Here is a 20,509-nt window from a genome sequence, read left to right as displayed (position 1 = left end):
ATCGCCAGTAGGTAATATATATCTATATATATATATATATATATATATATATATATATATATATATACATATATATATATATATATATATATATATATATATATATATACATATATAACGCAGGAGGCAGGAGCATCGCTGTCCTCAACATTACTTTTTTTTCATTCTTTTGTTCCTGTTGGACACTTCCAAGCCCCCCATTATAGAAAAAAATTGCCCCCGGGATTTGGCCCCACCTGGAGCTAATTAAGAATAAAACGAACTTCTAGTTTTTTTTTCCTTTTCCACTGCGTACGAGTACAATACGCGTACAACGCGTTTTATTATTTTTAAAATAAATAACATTTTGAACCTAGAGATCCATGTCAGACCCCCTGAGCAGGCCTAGAGGATCAACATGTTTCTACCCTGCCCCCTTTCCTAATTTTTCAACTTTGTTTTACTGTTTTCTTCTGACTCGGTTCTACCGAGGCACAAGATGGCTGCTAACACTTCCTGGTTTGGAGTGTTGACAGACAGTTGACATCCAATCAGCATGCAGCCCATGCTCGTAATTGTACGGATTTCCGTACGCGTGCTGTACTTCGTCTCTAGATATCGCTATGAATTTACTTTGGATTTTCTCAGGAACTACTGAACGAATTTACACCATTTACCAAAAAGCACAATCTGCGAACCAAACTCTACCTCTCTGCCAAATTTGGTGTAATTCCGTTCAGCCGTTCGGGCTGTAGCCCTCGCTAAAGGTCCCTATGGAAAATTGTGTGAGGAAAACACGTTTTGGGACCGCCTTTTTTCTCAGCCCCAACTTGACGAATCACCCCCAAACTTTCAGGGAGAAATTTGCGAAGATTCGTCCACTAGCGCCAAAGTTATTCCAAATAGAATGTTGTGGATTTCCTATGGAAACTAGGTCCTAACTATAACTACCTACTGGCAACCGCCAGTAGGTATATATATATATATATATATATATATATATATATATATATATATATATATAATATATATGTGTATGCACAATTTTATTATCAAGTTTTATTGTTATTATCTTTCAATTTTACCCGCGTATGTGCAGTTAACATATGCAAAATGAGTCGAATTGTAATGCACTGTAAATAATTTGTCACGGAAAGTGTAAACAGACTGAGCCATGACTAATGAGGAATCTGTAAGTCAAGAACTCTTCTATGTCTGTCAATAGTGTCATGACAACATCACCATGACAACCAAGAACGAGTTGAAACCTGTCAGACAATAAACGTTACATGTAATCCTGTATATATACTGTGAAGTAAAGTTTGTGCAGATGTAGTGACCAAGGTGGGAGCAAGCCGCGGAAATGCGTCTAAGCAGCAACTGAGAGAATACATTTTCTTTGGATTATGATTAGGGCTCCCGGTTTTCCGTTTTTACGGATTTTTACATATAAATACAGACGGAAAAGAAGTTTTCCTTTATCTGTATTTATATATAAAAAACGGGAAAATACTAGTGTATTTTGCTTTGCTGCCGTCTGGTGTCTCACCTTCCTTAGAGGGTTAAGAGGTGACAGCTTCCCGTGTGCACACAGAGCTGCCAGCCGCACCCAAGTACTTCACAGGTCTTTGAAAGAACATTTATTTGTTAATGAGGCCGCTTTGTTATTTCACCCCTTTTAGAGCCCCCTGCCAGAGTCAGATTAAGACGGACTTCATAGCTACCAAGTTTTCAGATTGCTATGTAAATAAGAATGACATTTCGACTACCATGAGTGATACTTTCACAAGCAAAATAAAGCAATGCATAATAGGGAGACAGGATATAAGTATCAGAATTTACATCCATTTAAGCAACTAGAAAAAGAAGATTTTAAAACTGCAGCAGAGCACCAGAAATTGAAGGGCACTTCCCTTGTAACCTCGAACAGAAGTTTTCAAATACACTTTCCACATTGCTTTGCAGAGACCTCTAACCTGTCCCCATAGCCATTGATCAACATCGACATCGCAGTTTCATAACGAGCCCAAAAGAACTGTCTAACTGTGAAAACAGTTTATGAATTGCAATGTTTAGTCAACCATACACTGTCAGCTAAAATACTTCACCATCATCCTGTGCATAAGAGAACCTTGTGTCTACCTTTCTGTTTTAAAAATATTATGATATGATGTTCATTTTATTTATAAATCGCACGTGTGCGGAAGCTTAAAGGCGCTGCAGCTGAACAGGCCGTAACAAAAAACTTTTTTTTGTTGCTTTTTCTTTTTAGTTTTGAGAAGTTTCCTGCTCTTCAGCAATGCAGGATCAGAGCGGTGGCAAAGGGATGAGTATTGCAGAGCTTGGATCCGATATTAAACATTTTAGTTATTTTACCCAGGTGACATTCATGGCTGGCTGCACAATGCAGCAAATATAACACAACCTCATTGAGCTCTAAACAACGCCTCCAATAAAAACACTAACACCTTACAAATAAGATCGGGTGTCACACAGAACATTTTGCCCTGTCAAAGGTTTTTAATGGATTCTAACAATGTCAGGATGGAGCTGAACATTTTTTTTAAAAGACTGTCTGCAACCAGAGCGGAGCGTGACTCTGGGAGACTCTGTTGCTCTCTGGGGGCCTAAAAAGAGGTGAAATACAAAAGCCCCATTAACATGTAAATGGTCTTTTAAAGACCTGTGAAGTGATTGGGCGGCTGTGTGTGCGTGCCCGGGAAGCAGCCTGGGCTGACACACAGGCAGGGTGAGATGACAGAGGGAGGTAGAGGGAGTGAGGGAAGGGGAGTGAGGGAAGGAGTGAGGCATGGTGAGGGAGGGAGTGAGAGAAGGGGAGTGACGGAGGGAGTGAGAGAAGGGAAGAGAGAGAATGAGGGAAGGGAAGTGAGGGGAGGGAGAGAAGGGGAGTGAGTGAGGGATGGGGAATGAGAGAATGAGGGAAGGGGAGTGAGGGGAGGGAGAAAAGGGGAGTGAGGGGAGGGAGAGAAGGGGAGTGAGGGAAGGGGAGTGAATTAGGGAAGGGGAGTGAGAGAATGAGGGAAGGGGAGTGAGGGGAGGGAGAGAAGGGGAGTGAGGGAAGGGGAGTGAGGGAAGCTTACAGAAGCTGGTACTTACTTGGGCCGAGGCCGGAAGCAGAGTCCCAACTTGGAGTGTGGCGAGGACGGCTCCATTAATTACTAAAGCAGCGTCTCTCTGCAAGGCAGTGGCTGCAGGCTCATGAATTCAGCCACGAGCCACCGCAGGCTACCATAATTCGGGGGTTTGTCAAGGCGTATCAGTGATAGGATCCCTCTAGGCTTGCGCCAGTCCAGTGAGTAGTCCCAGGCGCAGCACGACCGTCGAGTGACACACAGACCCAGGGCTAATGACTTAAATCTTTTAAACAGGAACAAAGAGTGGGGGTTAAGTTCTACCCAACAGCAATCTTCCTTCTCCCCAAGCAGGAATCTAATGACCCAACATGACCAGTGTCCTGCCTGCCTCCAGGCCTTCGACAGAGATCACAGATTGGGGCTTATTTACAAGCTCCTCGCGTTGCATTGTCAATTTAAATAAATGTGGAAAAATACTAGCTGTGGCGTCATCTTTTGCATGTGGCAAAAATAAATGTGGATAAATACAGAAAAAATGCCAGAAAAATAAATATGGATAAATACAGACGGAAATGGCAAAAAAATAAATACCATAAAACCGAGAGCCCTAATTATGATTCACCGAGTCAGCGCCTTTCTTAATTGAGAGTTTGGACTGGTTTTCAATATACATATATATATATATATTCCTTTGTTTCTTCTTCCCACGATTACCGCAGATGAAGACACGGCACAGCAACAGGTTGGTTTTTCACAGATTTTATTTACACACCATGTGCAAAATAAAGTGCATCAAAAACGGACGGTCTACGCGTTTCGGCTCCTTGCCTTCAACTGGACCATAGAGTCCTCGAGTCTAGACCTCATTTTAAAGTAGTGCTATGTGCAAGTACCCTCTTCCCTTTCCATGGTCAATCTAGACCAGCAACCCTGCACAGTGATTCTGGGCCAGCATATACTTGTGGCCATTTTGCATTTCTATATTAACGTGAAGTACTCATGTTAAATCAAACCTTTACAAACCACAATATATTATTTACAAATTTACATATTTATAATCATAGTCCCCTTTTACCCCTTATGTACAGTTCCAATCATATAGTTGTCATTTGATTGTGTATTCTTTTTTCTTTTTTCTATTTTCAGTAAAGTACTTTTCACATTTATATATTCCAATTCGCAACTTGCTTGATAAGCATAACGCGCACTCAGGGGTTATTCTTTGCCATGAAGTTCTTTATTCCAAGATAACGCTACGCGTTTCGCCAAAAAGTTGGCTTGATCACACGATAACCAAACAAATAGCGCTAGCGAGTTAAATAGTAAACATAGATGAGGTAGCTCATTGCCTGTATATCATGTGAAATTGAACTTGGCGGCCATTGTTAAATGGTAAAAATTACATGATTCACAGTAATCAGTAAACAGAAGAATACATGTTATAGCGATTCAACTAGATTGTTACACAATATATATCAATTTTTAAAATACAGATTAGGCTTACTGCCATGCACAAAGCACTTTCCATATTGGCTGAAAACAAATCTGATCATAAATGTCGTTTATGTGGTACACCGCAGGAAGATATGCTGCATCTCCTCTGCACATGCAATGATCATGCAATGATCTAACAGAGGAAAGGAGACAGCTTTTAAAACCACTTTTTAACCAGAGAGGTATTTACACACGGAGACAGGCTGGGCTGGCATGTTTTGCACCTGAGGACACGCAGCGTAACTGCCACTTTGTAAAATTCTTAAGACAAGTGGAGAAGAAAATGCCAAGTCAGACCAGCAATACAGCTGACAAGGAAAAGACTGACGCTGCTAAAATAACTGCTTATTCCTTTAATGTACTGTAAACACCATTTGGTTATAATATCTTTTAATTGGTTTTAATATTTTTTTAACAACTGATGACACGCAATGAGATATTTTGTAGCAATGGTTTTAAGTAACTCTGCTAAATAAAAGAAACTTGAAAACACAGCTGTCCAGCAGTAACACTGCCAAACTTGTAAACGGGCCCTAAGAAATTCGAAGTGGGTCAACATAAGACAGACCTGCAGTCACACTCCAATTGTATAACCAGGAATGTAATTTATGTTGAAACATGTCTATGTGATATGGTATACGTTGAGCAGTCTCCACCGATGATCAAACCACGAATTTGTCAGCACTGGAGTGGCATCTAATGTGAAAAGGAGGGAGCACCACTACTAAGCCATTACGCTCAGTCCCACATTGTTTAATGTGTACGTCCGCCCCCTGGCCTTGTTGGCCCGGGAACGTAAGATCTTACTAACATCATATGCGGACGACACGCAACTTATTTTCAACTTCTCCAACAACAATGTGGAGGACCAAATTAAATTCCAGGAAGACATTCTGGCGATCTCAAGGTGGCTATCTAACAACTGCCTTCAGCTTAATGCCTCCAAAACAGAGGTTCTCCTGATGGGCAATGGCACGCAGACTTGGGAAGAGCACTGGTGGCCTCTGGCGCTGGGACCTGCTCCTATACCCAAGGAGTCAGTAAAAAACTTGGGGGTGTTATTGGACAATACACTCAACTTGGAGTCTCATGCTCAAAAAGTGGCAGGCACCTGCTTTGGGCGTCTTCGCTCTCTTAAACCCATTCTGGGTTTTTTTGAGCCTACCACTCGCCAGATCATAGTCCAGGCTTTAGTTTTATCTCACCTGGACTATTGCAATGCCCTCATGCTAGGATCTAACAAGACTGCAATAAATAGGTTGCAAAGAGCACAGAACGCTGCTGCCCGCGTTCTATTTGCTCTACCTAAAACCTGCCACACGTCCCCCCTTCTCCGTCGACTACACTGGCTCCCTATACAACAGCGCATTTACTTTAAAACCCTCTGCCTTACCCACAAAATCCTGTATAATGTTGGCCCCCATACTCTGCAAGGACTGTGCTCTTTCTATACTCCCACGCGTGCACTCCGCTCAGCGGACCTCTCACTGGCCTGTACTGTCAGAATTCGGAGGAGCAGAGCTGGTGGCCGCTCCTTCAGGTATCTGGCCCCTAAGCTCTGGAATTCTATCCCCCCTAAAGCTCGGGCTACTTTAAATCATCTGCAATTTCGAAAACTTATAAAAACTTGGTTGTTTGCATCCATCTAGCACCTCCTGTACCTTCCTGGATCTGACATGTCTGCAAGCGCTGGGACGCCCCGTCGCTGGGGTAGCCATGCGCTATATAAGATCACATAACATAACATATAAGCCCATCATACTGAGAGCGACTCGTGTTCTCTGGTGGTCAAAGTCCAGAGCTTGGACACTAGAGGAGGGAGCCTCAACATGCTCCTCTCAATCCGTGAATGCAGGTGGATTGACTGCTTTTGGAGTGAAGCCAATGGACTCCATGATGTATGTGAATTGTGGGGTCCCTCTGCTCCTCTCATCACTTGAAGTATTGATCAAAGCGTTTTGCTACGGACACTAGTGTGTTGATGTATCCTCTATTGTGCACTATCATCCCCTGCACACATTTTCGTGATGTTGATGATTTGATCTAATTATGTACAATAAAAAATTGATAAGTCTTGTAGATGGCCGAGGTGTCTTGAGATCATTGGCTGTTTGCCCTCCCTAATGCCTCACTCAAGTGTCAGCAGTGTATTACTGTTCGAAAGACTTTTTGAGTTATTGTTCCTAGTGTGTTCTATGTGATTTACGATCACTCTTCCAGTGACCGTCGGCAGTAAGAACGCAATGGTGTTCTCTTGAGTCTTATCATCCCTCCAGTATGGCAGTTGGGTATGGGGGTGGTCTAATTTCCTATTTTGGCCACACACTGGAGAGATAAGAGCATTTGATTCATCCCACATGGTAAACTCGAACTTGCAATCACAGGATTCACTTGCTGCAGAGTTGTTGTTGGAATCCAGCTAACACTGCCCTGTTTTGATTATTTGAGTGAGTGCATGATTACTTTCTGGATACTTTGTGGCAGTATAGACTATAACTCTGTTCACTGCTCATTGGGTACCGAGAAAGGTGACAATGTTTCACTAGGTTGGAGTGCTTTCAGACGGAATGCACAGGGGGTTGATTTCTTTGCTCTGAGCTTGGTGACCGCACGGTTGATTCAGATGATGTGTGCCCCTCTAATTGCATGAATGCATTAAATATACATTTATTGGCACTGAATGGATACAGTTCGGGGTGCTCTACTGGTCGGGTACACCTGACAGGGATGTTAGGACGCCCATGGGACTTCGATCTTGTGAGATCACCAGCATAGGCACCCTTGGCAGTCTGTGGCCTTTCCCACAATTTGCCTCTACTCTACCATAGAGCAGATTAAGGCAGACAATCATAGGGATATACTCTATGGATTAATATATTTAGTGCAGGATGTGGAGGGATGTTCACCTCTCACTTGCTGTGTTTACTACTGTAGCTTCCCTATTTACACGCTGAGAGAGAGTGAGCAGACTCCTCAGGGTCATGGATTCAATGCACATTACAAGGTAGGTCCTGCTCTGGTTCCATTGTCAGTACCATTAATTGGGCTGACGTATAGTGTGTACTGATTGGCATCTATTTTTTATTTCCATTGGCAAAGTAGAGAGTCTCACGTCCTGCGGAAACCCTCAAAAACATTAGGAAGGCTTAAAATGTTGACTACATACAGAGCCTATGTCTTGAATTAATCATTCTTGTTGAACATGCATAATGTGAAATTGAGTTACTGTTATGGAGAATATAATTTGAGATTTTGCTTTGAGAACGACTTGCTGAAATCTGTTCATGACAAAAATAAGGGTGGACTAATTGGTGAACAGGGTTGAGATGTGACATACACCTGTTAAGTGGATGAGACCCAATGAACCACTGTTTGTTCTCAGTATTTTAAAAAGAGACACACACAAACATATTAGATATCAGATAACACCAGAAGAATTAAATGAAGACATATCAATCACTCTTTCAAAACATTCTCATTTACCAAAGAATGCCCTGTTCAATTATAAACCAACTATGCATGTACATTTATTCAGTGCAGGTAGTATTTGGGCAAAAAAACAATTTCTTGTTTTGGTGGTGTACATTTTTGCTCCACTCCCTCTGGACATTAATTCATCTAGTCTTCCATCAGTGATTATAAAAACACTTGGGCACCTTTTGCAAGACAGAAAAATAATATCTAAAGACACAAAAAAGACCCACCTATACATTACATGAACACACACACACACATATATAGATGTGTGTGTGTGTATATATATATATATATATATATATATATATATATATATACATATATATATATATATATATATATTCACTGAAAAAACCATAGGTTTCAGGCCTTATATAGTTAGGAATTAGCATTTTAAAAAACCATTGAAATTACTCCTATATAGTTAGTTGTACTAACTATATTTCGCGCACCCGCAATCCACTGCTGATGATGTCACATATTACATCATTCATGACATGGTCAGTGACATCACTGATGACATCACTGATGACATCATGGAGTGACTGTATGTTTCTGTAAAGTTTAAATATGTTTTACATATTGAAGAATGAGAGGATGTATAAGTGTCTGGATGAAGGATTTAGTAGGTGCGTGACTGACTGTATGAGTGAGTGATTAATTTTGTCTTACTGAATGCATGGGTTAGTGACTAAACTCTATGAATGTGTGCATCAGTATGTCTGTTGTTGTGTAAGCTGCTGCTGCATGTGTTGATCAGTAGCTATATGAGTGGCTATATGGGTTATTGATTGGTTGCCCAAGTATTTGTATGGGAGACTGAGTGTGTGTGTGGGTGGCTGGGAGGTGTGTGACTCTGTGCATAGATGTGTGAGCAGTTGATTCACTAGGTGTATGGGTTCAAGAGTGCATGTGGAAACAGGTGTATTGTCGGTTGACTGTGTGCATGTGTGTGTTGGTGAGTGAATGGATATCTCAGTGCTACATGTCCAAGTAAGTACATATGTAAAACACAGTGCATGTGAGAGTTGGCATATATAAATGACTATACATGAGAGCCAGTGATTGTGCGAGTGGCTGTATGGATCATTGTGCACTTGTATCAGTGATTGTATAAGAGAGTAAGTATGTGTTAGTATATGTTTGAATAAGTAAGGTGTTGTATGTATAACTGTATAGATGAGGAAATGGAAGTGTGATTGATTCTTTGCATGACTGACTAGGTGTGTGAGTAACTCCATGGATGAGTGGCAGTGTGTGAGTGTCTGTATAGGGGTATGAGTGCATATGTTAGTGTTGTATTGATGAGTGACTGTATGTATGAGTGATTCTATGGGTGAATAAGTGGATGTGTGTGTAAACCTAGCAATCAGTGAGTGCGTATGTAGTAACTTGGAGAAGATCTTATGATCCTGCCCTGAAAACCCTGTATTTCGCCAAACTTAAGCCCTACCATAGGGCAATTTGCAGAAACACGGGCCGCATTCTATGCGCAGGAATTTCTAGCCAGCACCAATCCATCTAAACTAATATTCAAGGTTTTGAAAGACCTCATGAATAAAAGAGCTACCTCGGCAGAGATCTGCACTGACTCCCATTGCGAGAATTTGGCAACTTTCTTCCTGGAGAAAGTGCAGAAAATATACCGAGGTTTTGATATATGTCGGCCGGATCCAGAGCTAGTTGACCCTAATCTCCTGGGGTATGACACCCTGACCACTCTACCTGATTTGTCCACTGAGGCCTTTGACAAACTTAGCCTCAGCGTTAAATCAGGTTCTCCTCTGGACCCGCTGAAGCCAGCTCTCATTAGTACTCTTTCTCCGCTGTGCCTTGCTCCCATAATAAATCTCATCAACATGTCATTGTCAACTGGAACGGTTCCATCTTCATGGAAGCAGGCGGTAGTCACTCCTATCCTAAAAAAGGCAAATTCCGACCCTCTTTTGCCAGAAAACTACCGCCCCATATGTTTACTGCCTTGGATGGCTAAAGTCACCGAAGCCCATGTAAACTCGATCCTGTCCGAACACCTGGCTCGTAATCAGATACTGGACCCCAGCCAGAATGGCTTCCGGCCAGGACACAGTACTGAGACCGCTTTGCTCTTTATTATCGAGCATTTACGCCTGGTGCTTGACTCCGGACGTACAGCAGCGCTCCTGCTATTAGACCTGAGCGCTGCTTTCGATACTGTGTCCCACCAGATACTGATTCAACGCTTAGAGGAAGCCGGAGTAGCAGGCACCGCTCTCCAGTGGTTTCGATCCTTTCTCTCAGATCGAACCTTTAAAGTGGCAATCCCACCCTGCCAATCCACCATCTATCCCTTGGACCTGGGGGTCCCACAGGGTTCTTCATTAAGCCCCACATTGTTCAACCTCTATGTGAAACCGCTAGCTGCAGTCGTCAAACAGTGGGGTCTGACGATGACCTCATATGCGGACGATACGCAGCTGGCGGTGACACTTAGTGGAGACCCTGAAGTGGAGGCCCCCAGATTCCGAGCTGGACTTGTGGCAGTAGCGAGTTGGCTTCGTACTAATTGCCTTCAGTTGAATGCCACCAAAACTGAGGTGCTGGTCTTAGGGAAACATGTCGAGCTATGGGGAAACCAGTGGTGGCCTCCAGAGCTGGGCATTATTCCTATCCCAGCTTCTGGAGTGAAAAACCTAGGAATTTGGCTGGACCCTGCGCTCACCTTCACTGACCACACGAAGAGGGTTGCAGCTACCTGCTACGGTATCTTGCGTGGCATAAGGCCGATTTTGAAATACTTTGATCCCCCCACCAGACAGCTCGTGGTCCAGGCATCAATTCTTTCCCGGCTGGACTACGGTAGCTCGCTGATGATAGGGGTAAACCAGGCTGAGGCATCCAGGCTCCAAAGGGTTCAAAATGCCGCGGCGCGAGCCATTGTGGGTCTTCCCAGACATTGTTCTGTGTCAGGTACCATCTCGGCCCTACACTGGCTACCGGTCAGACAGCGGATCAAGTTTAAGGCACTCTGTCTGGCCTTTAAAATTATGAAATTTTCTTCACCGCCGGCACTGTCCAATCTGCTCACTCCCTACATCCCTCCGAGATCATTAAGATCTGAGGCTCTTCACCTTGCAGTCTCCCCCGTTTTAAACTTAGCAGAATAGGTGGCCGCTCCTACCGGGTGCTTGCCGCGGGACTGTGGAACTCGCTCCCGGTGCACATCCGAGCCCTGAATGATTTGTCCACCTTCAGGCGTGCTATCAAAACTTTTTTGTTTCCCGCTTCCGAGTAGTCGCCTTTTTCTTCTTTTTCCCTTTGTGTGTTATGTTATTGTACCTGTCTAGCGCCAGGACGCCCCTTGGCTGGGGCATCTGTGCGCTATAAAAATATAATTAACATAACATAACATAACATAACATAACTGGTATTGGTGTGTCAATGGTTTCAAGAATGGTAGTCTGGATTTAACACTGGGTGTATCAAAGGTTATATTAGAGTGTAAGGAGGTGCATCATATTATCACATATATTATGTCATCAGTGATGTTACTGACCATGTCATGAATGATGTAATATGTGACATCATCAGCAGTGGATTGCGGGTGCGCGAAATATAGTTGGTACAACTAACTATATAGGAGTAATTTCAATGTTTTTTTAAATGCTAATTCCTAACTATATAAGGCCTTAAACCTATGGTTTTTTCAGTGAATTTGCAAGGTTTTTTAAATGCTAATTTCTAACTATATAAGGCCTGAAACCTATGGTTTTATCAGTGAATTTGCAAGGTTTTTTAAATGCTAATTCTATTAGTGGATAACGTTTAAATATGTTAATATCCTTGTGGGACCACCTGGGCAGCCCTAGGGGGTCAGGGTGTTTCTACCCTGCCCCCTTTTTGCACTCTACACGTTTGTTTTTCTGCTTCTTTTGTGCCTCGGTCTACCTAGCACAAGATGAATGCCAACACTTCCTGGTTAGAATTGTTGACAGCCAATGAGCATGCTGCTTTCCTGTGAAAGGCATGCTGATTGGCTGCCACTGTCTGTCAACACTCCACACCAGGAAGTGTTGGCAGCCATCTTGTGCCTCGGTAGAACCAAGGCACAAGAAAGCAGTGAAACAAAGGTGCACAACATGCAAAGGGGGCAGGGTAGAAGCACCCTAGGCCTGCTCAGGGGGTCCCACAAGGCCCCCCCAGGCCCCACAATTATTTTTCCAGAAAACCGCAGGGGTACACCTGGGGGGGCCTTTTGGGACCCCCTGAGCAGGCCTAGGGGGTCAGGGTGCTTCTACCCTGCCCCCTTTTTGAGTTCTACACAATTGTTTTTCTGCTTTCCTGTGCCTCAGTCTACCGAGGCACAAGATGGCTGCCAACAATTTCTGTTTTGGAGTGTTGACAGACAGTGGCAGCCAATCAGCATGCAGCTCATACTCGGGAAGGTACAGAGTACGGTAAGCTTACAGTGCACTCATGGTGTCCCACCCATAGATATATCATTTGGGAACATTCAACTTTCTCAACAACTACTGGAGCGATTTCCACCAAATATAAAAAAGGCACTACTGCATACCAGTCCCTACCATTTTGCCAAGTTTGGTGTAATTCCATTCAGCCGTTCGGGCTGTAGCCGTGTCTAAAGGTCCTATCAAAAATTGCATTGGGCTACATTTCACATTCAATTTTAAAAAAACTACTGAAAGGATTTACACCAAACATACAAAAGGCACTGCTGCATACCAGTCCCTACCATTTTGCCAAACCTGGTGTAATTCCGTTCAGCCGTTCGAGCTGTAGCCTTGTCAGAATGTCCCTATGGAAATTAACATGGGGAAAACACGTTTTGGGACCACCCTTTTTTCTCGGCCCCCGCTTGAAGAATCCCCCGAAACTTTCAGGGAAGGAGGGGAGCGCATCGAGGCAAATTTAAGGAAAATTACAGGCAGATCCCTCAATTGGCACCAAAGTTATTCCCATAGAATGTTCGGAATTTCCTATGGTAACTAGGTCCTAACTATATATACCTACTGGCGATCGCCAGTAGGTAATATATATCTATATATATATATATATATATATATATATATATATATATATATACACATATATATATATATATATATATATATATATATATATATATATATATATATACATATATAACGCAGGAGGCAGGAGCATCGCTGTCCTCAACATTACTGGTGTGACCAAGAGCACGAGTTGCTCGAAACGCGTAACCGGAGAGGTTTGAAATAAAATCTCCTTGATTGCAACCCTTGGGTCCGTGTCTTCGTTCCACAGAAGTGTGGTGTTTTTGAAGATTGTTTCTGTTCATATATATATATATATATATATATATATATATATATATATATATATATATACATATATAACGCAGGAGGCAGGAGCATCGCTGTCCTCAACATTACTTTTTTTTCATTCTTTTGTTCCTGTTGGACACTTCCAAGCCCCCCATTATAGAAAAAAATTGCCCCCGGGATTTGGCCCCACCTGGAGCTAATTAAGAATAAAACGAACTTCTAGTTTTTTTTTCCTTTTCCACCGCGTACGAGTACAATACGCGTACAACGCGTTTTATTATTTTTAAAATAAATAACATTTTGAACCTAGAGATCCATGTCAGACCCCCTGAGCAGGCCTAGAGGATCAACATGTTTCTACCCTGCCCCCTTTCCTAATTTTTCAACTTTGTTTTACTGTTTTCTTCTGACTCGGTTCTACCGAGGCACAAGATGGCTGCTAACACTTCCTGGTTTGGAGTGTTGACAGACAGTTGACATCCAATCAGCATGCAGCCCATGCTCGTAATTGTACGGATTTCCGTACGCGTGCTGTACTTCGTCTCTAGATATCGCTATGAATTTACTTTGGATTTTCTCAGGAACTACTGAACGAATTTACACCATTTACCAAAAAGCACAATCTGCGAACCAAACTCTACCTCTCTGCCAAATTTGGTGTAATTCCGTTCAGCCGTTCGGGCTGTAGCCCTCGCTAAAGGTCCCTATGGAAAATTGTGTGAGGAAAACACGTTTTGGGACCCCCTTTTTTCTCAGCCCCAACTTGACGAATCACCCCCAAACTTTCAGGGAGAAATTTGCGAAGATTCGTCCACTAGCGCCAAAGTTATTCCAAATAGAATGTTGTGGATTTCCTATGGAAACTAGGTCCTAACTATAACTACCTACTGGCGACCGCCAGTAGGTAATATATATATATATCCATACCACCTTCCATCCCAATAGGACAGAGCCGACACATGCTCGGTGACCCAAGTTTCTCCTTTTATTTAAAAGCAGCTCTGTTGGTGACAATCGCGAAACGCTGGGGCAGACGCGTTTCAGCCTGACGGCTTTCTTCAGTGCCCGCTTCGCTCTTACAAACATAGGGCCGAGGGTCTCGTGATTTAAAAGTCAGCATGATGGTCTCTGATTGGCCCACTACCCTCGGCTTCCACCGCCGCCCATCCTGCTGGTAATCCATGTCGGAGTTTTCATGTCTCCCACTGAGACTGCAGGTACAGTGAACTGCTCCGTCCAACACCATGGTGGTGTCCCAAACTCAAAGTCTGGTGGTGGCAGGCATTTACCTCCGATATGCATGGCGGAGAGGCAGCGATGTTAAAAGTTGCAGCTTGAGTCACTTACACACAGCGGCCCATCACAGACCGCCGTGTGCTTTCTCCCTGCACAGCTTCGCACTCAGGTGAGTATTGCTCAACCATCCAGGGGGGCGCCGCGTTGTCTCTTCCAGAAACCACACCACTCTTTGCAAGTTGCGCGGTGCTCCTGACCGAAAGGCGTGCCGGTAAAACGGTACTTGCAAATACATACATATATATGTGTATGCACAATTTTATTATCAAGTTTTATTGTTATTATCTTTCAATTTTACGCGCGTATGTGCAGTTAACATATGCAAAATGAGTCGAATTGTAATGCACTGTAAATAATTTGTCACGGAAAGTGTAAACAGACTGAGCCATGACTAATGAGGAATCTGTAAGTCAAGAACTCTTCTATGTCTGTCAATAGTGTCATGACAACATCACCATGACAACCAAGAACGAGTTGAAACCTGTCAGACAATAAACGTTACATGTAATCCTGTATATATACTGTGAAGTAAAGTTTGTGCAGATGTAGTGAACAAGGTGGGAGCAAGCCGCCGAAATGCGTCTAAGCAGCAACTGAGAGAATACATTTTCTTTGGATTATGATTAGGGCTCCCGGTTTTCCGTTTTTACGGATTTTTACATATAAATACAGACGGAAAACAAGTTTTCCTTTATCTGTATTTATATATAAAAAACGGGAAAATACTAGTGTATTTTGCTTTGCTGCCGTCTGGTGTCTCACCTTCCTTAGAGGGTTAAGAGGTGACAGCTTCCCGTGTGCACACAGAGCTGCCAGCCGCACCCAAGTACTTCACAGGTCTTTGAAAGAACATTTATTTGTTAATGAGGCCGCTTTGTTATTTCACCCCTTTTAGAGCCCCCTGCCAGAGTCAGATTAAGACGGACTTCATAGCTACCAAGTTTTCAGATTGCTATGTAAATAAGAATGACATTTCGACTACCATGAGTGATACTTTCACAAGCAAAATAAAGCAATGCATAATAGGGAGACAGGATATAAGTATCAGAATTTACATCCATTTAAGCAACTAGAAAAAGAAGATTTTAAAACTGCAGCAGAGCACCAGAAATTGAAGGGCACTTCCCTTGTAACCTCGAACAGAAGTTTTCAAATACACTTTCCACATTGCTTTGCAGAGACCTCTAACCTGTCCCCATAGCCATTGATCAACATCGACATCGCAGTTTCATAACGAGCCCAAAAGAACTGTCTAACTGTGAAAACAGTTTATGAATTGCAATGTTTAGTCAACCATACACTGTCAGCTAAAATACTTCACCATCATCCTGTGCATAAGAGAACCTTGTGTCTACCTTTCTGTTTTAAAAATATTATGATATGATGTTCATTTTATTTATAAATCGCACGTGTGCGGAAGCTTAAAGGCGCTGCAGCTGAACAGGCCGTAACAAAAAACTTTTTTTTGTTGCTTTTTCTTTTTCGTTTTGAGAAGTTTCCTGCTCTTCAGCAATGCAGGATCAGAGCGGTGGCAAAGGGATGAGTATTGCAGAGCTTGGATCCGATATTAAACATTTTAGTTATTTTACCCAGGTGACATTCATGGCTGGCTGCACAATGCAGCAAAGATAACACAACCTCATTGAGCTCTAAACAACGCCTCCAATAAAAACACTAACACCTTACAAATAAGATCGGGTGTCACACAGAACATTTTGCCATGTCAAAGGTTTTTAATGGATTCTAACAATGTCAGGATGGAGCTGAACATTTTTTTTAAAAGACTGTCTGCAACCAGAGCGGAGCGTGACTCTGGGAGACTCTGTTGCTCTCTGGGGGCCTAAAAAGAGGTGAAATACAAAAGCCCCATTAACATGTAAATGGTCTTTTAAAGACCTGTGAAGTGATTGGGCGGCTGTGTGTGCGTGCCCGGGAAGCAGCCTGGGCTGACACACAGGCAGGGTGAGATGACAGAGGGAGGTAGAGGGAGTGAGGGAAGGGGAGTGAGGGAAGGAGTGAGGCATGGTGAGGGAGGGAGTGAGAGAAGGGGAGTGACGGAGGGAGTGAGAGAAGGGAAGAGAGAGAATGAGGGAAGGGAAGTGAGGGGAGGGAGAGAAGGGGAGTGAGTGAGGGATGGGGAATGAGAGAATGAGGGAAGGGGAGTGAGGGGAGGGAGAAAAGGGGAGTGAGGGGAGGGAGAGAAGGGGAGTGAGGGAAGGGGAGTGAATGAGGGAAGGGGAGTGAGAGAATGAGGGAAGGGGAGTGAGGGGAGGGAGAGAAGGGGAGTGAGGGAAGGGGAGTGAGGGAAGCTTACAGAAGCTGGTACTTACTTGGGCCGAGGCCGGAAGCAGAGTCCCAACTTGGAGTGTGGCGAGGACGGCTCCATTAATTACTAAAGCAGCGTCTCTCTGCAAGGCAGTGGCTGCAGGCTCATGAATTCAGCCACGAGCCACCGCAGGCTACCATAATTCGGGGGTTTGTCAAGGCGTATCAGTGATAGGATCCCTCTAGGCTTGCGCCAGTCCAGTGAGTAGTCCCAGGCGCAGCACGGCCGTCGAGTGACACACAGACCCAGGGCTAATGACTTAAATCTTTTAAACAGGAACAAAGAGTGGGGGTTAAGTTCTACCCAACAGCAATCTTCCTTCTCCCCAAGCAGGAATCTAATGACCCAACATGACCAGTGTCCTGCCTGCCTCCAGGCCTTCGACAGAGATCACAGATTGGGGCTTATTTACAAGCTCCTCGCGTTGCATTGTCAATTTAAATAAATGTGGAAAAATACTAGCTGTGGCGTCATCTTTTGCTTGTGGCAAAAATAAATGTGGATAAATACAGAAAAAATGCCAGAAAAATAAATATGGATAAATACAGACGGAAATGGCAAAAAAATAAATACCATAAAACCGAGAGCCCTAATTATGATTCACCGAGTCAGCGCCTTTCTTAATTGAGAGTTTGGACTGGTTTTCAATATACATATATATATATATATTCCTTCGTTTCTTCTTCCCACGATTACCGCAGATGAAGACACGGCACAGCAACAGGTTGGTTTTTCACAGATTTTATTTACACACCATGTGCAAAATAAAGTGCATCAAAAACGGACGGTCTACGCGTTTCGGCTCCTTGCCTTCAACTGGACCATAGAGTCCTCGAGTCTAGACCTCATTTTAAAGTAGTGCTATGTGCAAGTACCCTCTTCCCTTTCCATGGTCAATCTAGACCAGCAACCCTGCACAGTGATTCTGGGCCAGCATATACTTGTGGCCATTTTGCATTTCTATATTAACGTGAAGTACTCATGTTAAATCAAACCTTTACAAACCACAATATATTATTTACAAATTTACATATTTATAATCATAGTCCCCTTTTACCCCTTATGTACAGTTCCAATCATATAGTTGTCATTTGATTGTGTATTCTTTTTTCTTTTTTCTATTTTCAGTAAAGTACTTTTCACATTTATATATTCCAATTCGCAACTTGCTTGATAAGCATAACGCGCACTCAGGGGTTATTCTTTGCCATGAAGTTCTTTATTCCAAGATAACGCTACGCGTTTCGCCAAAAAGTTGGCTTGATCACACGATAACCAAACAAATAGCGCTAGCGAGTTAAATAGTAAACATAGATGAGGTAGCTCATTGCCTGTATATCATGTGAAATTGAACTTGGCGGCCATTGTTAAATGGTAAAAATTACATGATTCACAGTAATCAGTAAACAGAAGAATACATGTTATAGCGATTCAACTAGATTGTTACACAATATATAGTATCAATGCCCATGAGTTCTCTCGGTATTGAAAGTCATACCGTTTATTTTGTACTTTCATATGAGATCGACACCAGAAAAAGTGTGTAATGTGACTCTCATCGCGGCAGCCATTAAAAATAATAATGCAAATGGTTTGCTCGGTTTCATCTCGTGAATCAGAAAGAACAATGCGTGCATCTAACTTCTTCACGTTACTGCATGTTATTCTATAAATACAAATACTCTCGGTCTAGTGCCTGAATGAGTTATAGAAGCCTAGTCTACTATAAGTAAGTCAAATTGGATAACTATGTACAGTAAATCCAAACAAGTGATTAAAACTACTCCGTTATCCATACTACCTTACCCTTCCAAATAGTTATAATTTCGTATTGCAGTAGGATATTAGTACATTTCCAAAATACTAGTCTCAGTTGAAGTGGTTCAAAAAGAGATCAAAATGGAGGAAGACAAAAAACCAAGGAATAATAGAGCATCAAATGGCTACAGCAAAAATGATTGCTAGAACTAAGGGCTTCTTCCTTCTATAAACCCCTAAGATACCCTCACAACCATGCCTGTTTACTTAATTTCCTCAATATGACTATGTTTACAGAAAAGCCGGCACGAAAAAGTGCAAAAAAGGGGGTGAAGTTTCTTATCTTAAAACAGTGAGAAATGTGTCTTCTGTCATCCTGGAGAAAAGGGTAGGGAACCAGTGAAGTGCCAAGAAAAGTGATGTGTCCCTTCCTTTCCTCCTGCAAGAAACATCAAAACAAACAGTTAAAATCAACAGTGATTAAAATTATATCAGGAAATATATACATAACTGCAGTATTGATAATACAGGCTAGTAAGCAAATAAGAGGAAATAATACATATGCATTTCAAGTTATTTAAATCACCCTAACGCAATGACATCAGAAGCACATAGGACACCTCTATAGTTAGTCCTCATGTAGGTGAGTTGCTAGTTCTTCATCTAAATCGTGTCCCCAGGGAATTGAGTTTCTAGTTCCATAATCCACTTGGATTCTCTTTTTCTCAGCGCTAGTTCTCGATTGCCTCCTCTCTTCCCTACATTCACTTGTTCAACTGCAAAGAATCTTAGAAGGGCAGTGTTGGATTTGTGAGATACCTGGAAATGACGAGCAATAGGATAATGTGCGTCTACATTGGTGATGGCTCTGAGGTGTTCCTGTATACGTTTCTTAACCATACACACTGTACAGTCCACATACCTGAGTTTACACGGACATTCAAGTATGTAGACCACAAAGTTGGTATTGCATGTCAAAAATTATTTGATAGGTTTACATTGAGAACTCCCTGGAATGTCCACCTCTTTGACCATGTAGCTAGTTTTACAGGCCCTGCAGTGTCCACAAGGATAGAAACCTTTTAAGCCTTGTATGTGTTGTTTTTTAGTTTCAGTGATATCTCCTTTCATTAAAATATCTCTCAGGTTTCTGCCTCTTCTGTAAGTGATCTGTGGTCTATCACTCAGTTTTGGACCAATGATAGTATCAGATTTAAGAATCTTCCAGTTGCTAGCTAAGATCTTCTGAACATTATTAGATCCTTGGTTAAAGGTGGTAATGACCCTGGTAGTTGTGTTCTCTGTGTTAGTGTCTTGTTTAAGTAAGAGTGTCTCTGATCTTTCAATGCTCATAATTTTCTTAACCGCTTTTTTCAGGACCCAGTCAGGGTACCCGTGCTCTTTGAGTCTTCCTAGCATGATTTCTTGTTCCAGAAGTAAACCCTTGTGGGTGCTGCAATTCCTTTTTGCCCTCAAAAGCTCCCCAAAAGGTATACTCCATTTTAATGGATCTGGATGAGCACTGAGGGCATGTAGGAAACTGTTGCCTGCAGTTTCCTTTCTATGGAGACTAGATATTAACACAGCATTGACGACCTTGATTTCAGTATCTAGAAAATCGACGCATTCCTTACTTATGTTGTATGTGAGAATAATGTTGTACTTGTTATTATTCAGCTTACAGATGAAGTTCTCAGCCTCCTTTACTGTTCCGTGCTAGATAATAAAGAGATCATCAATATATCTGATCCAGGTGTCAACCATTGCAAACTCATTCTCAA

The sequence above is a fragment of the Lissotriton vulgaris genome, chromosome 7, assembly GCF_964263255.1.
Source record: "Lissotriton vulgaris chromosome 7, aLisVul1.2, whole genome shotgun sequence".
NCBI lineage: Eukaryota > Metazoa > Chordata > Amphibia > Caudata > Salamandridae > Lissotriton > Lissotriton vulgaris.
This window is presented reverse-complemented; position numbering follows the sequence as displayed.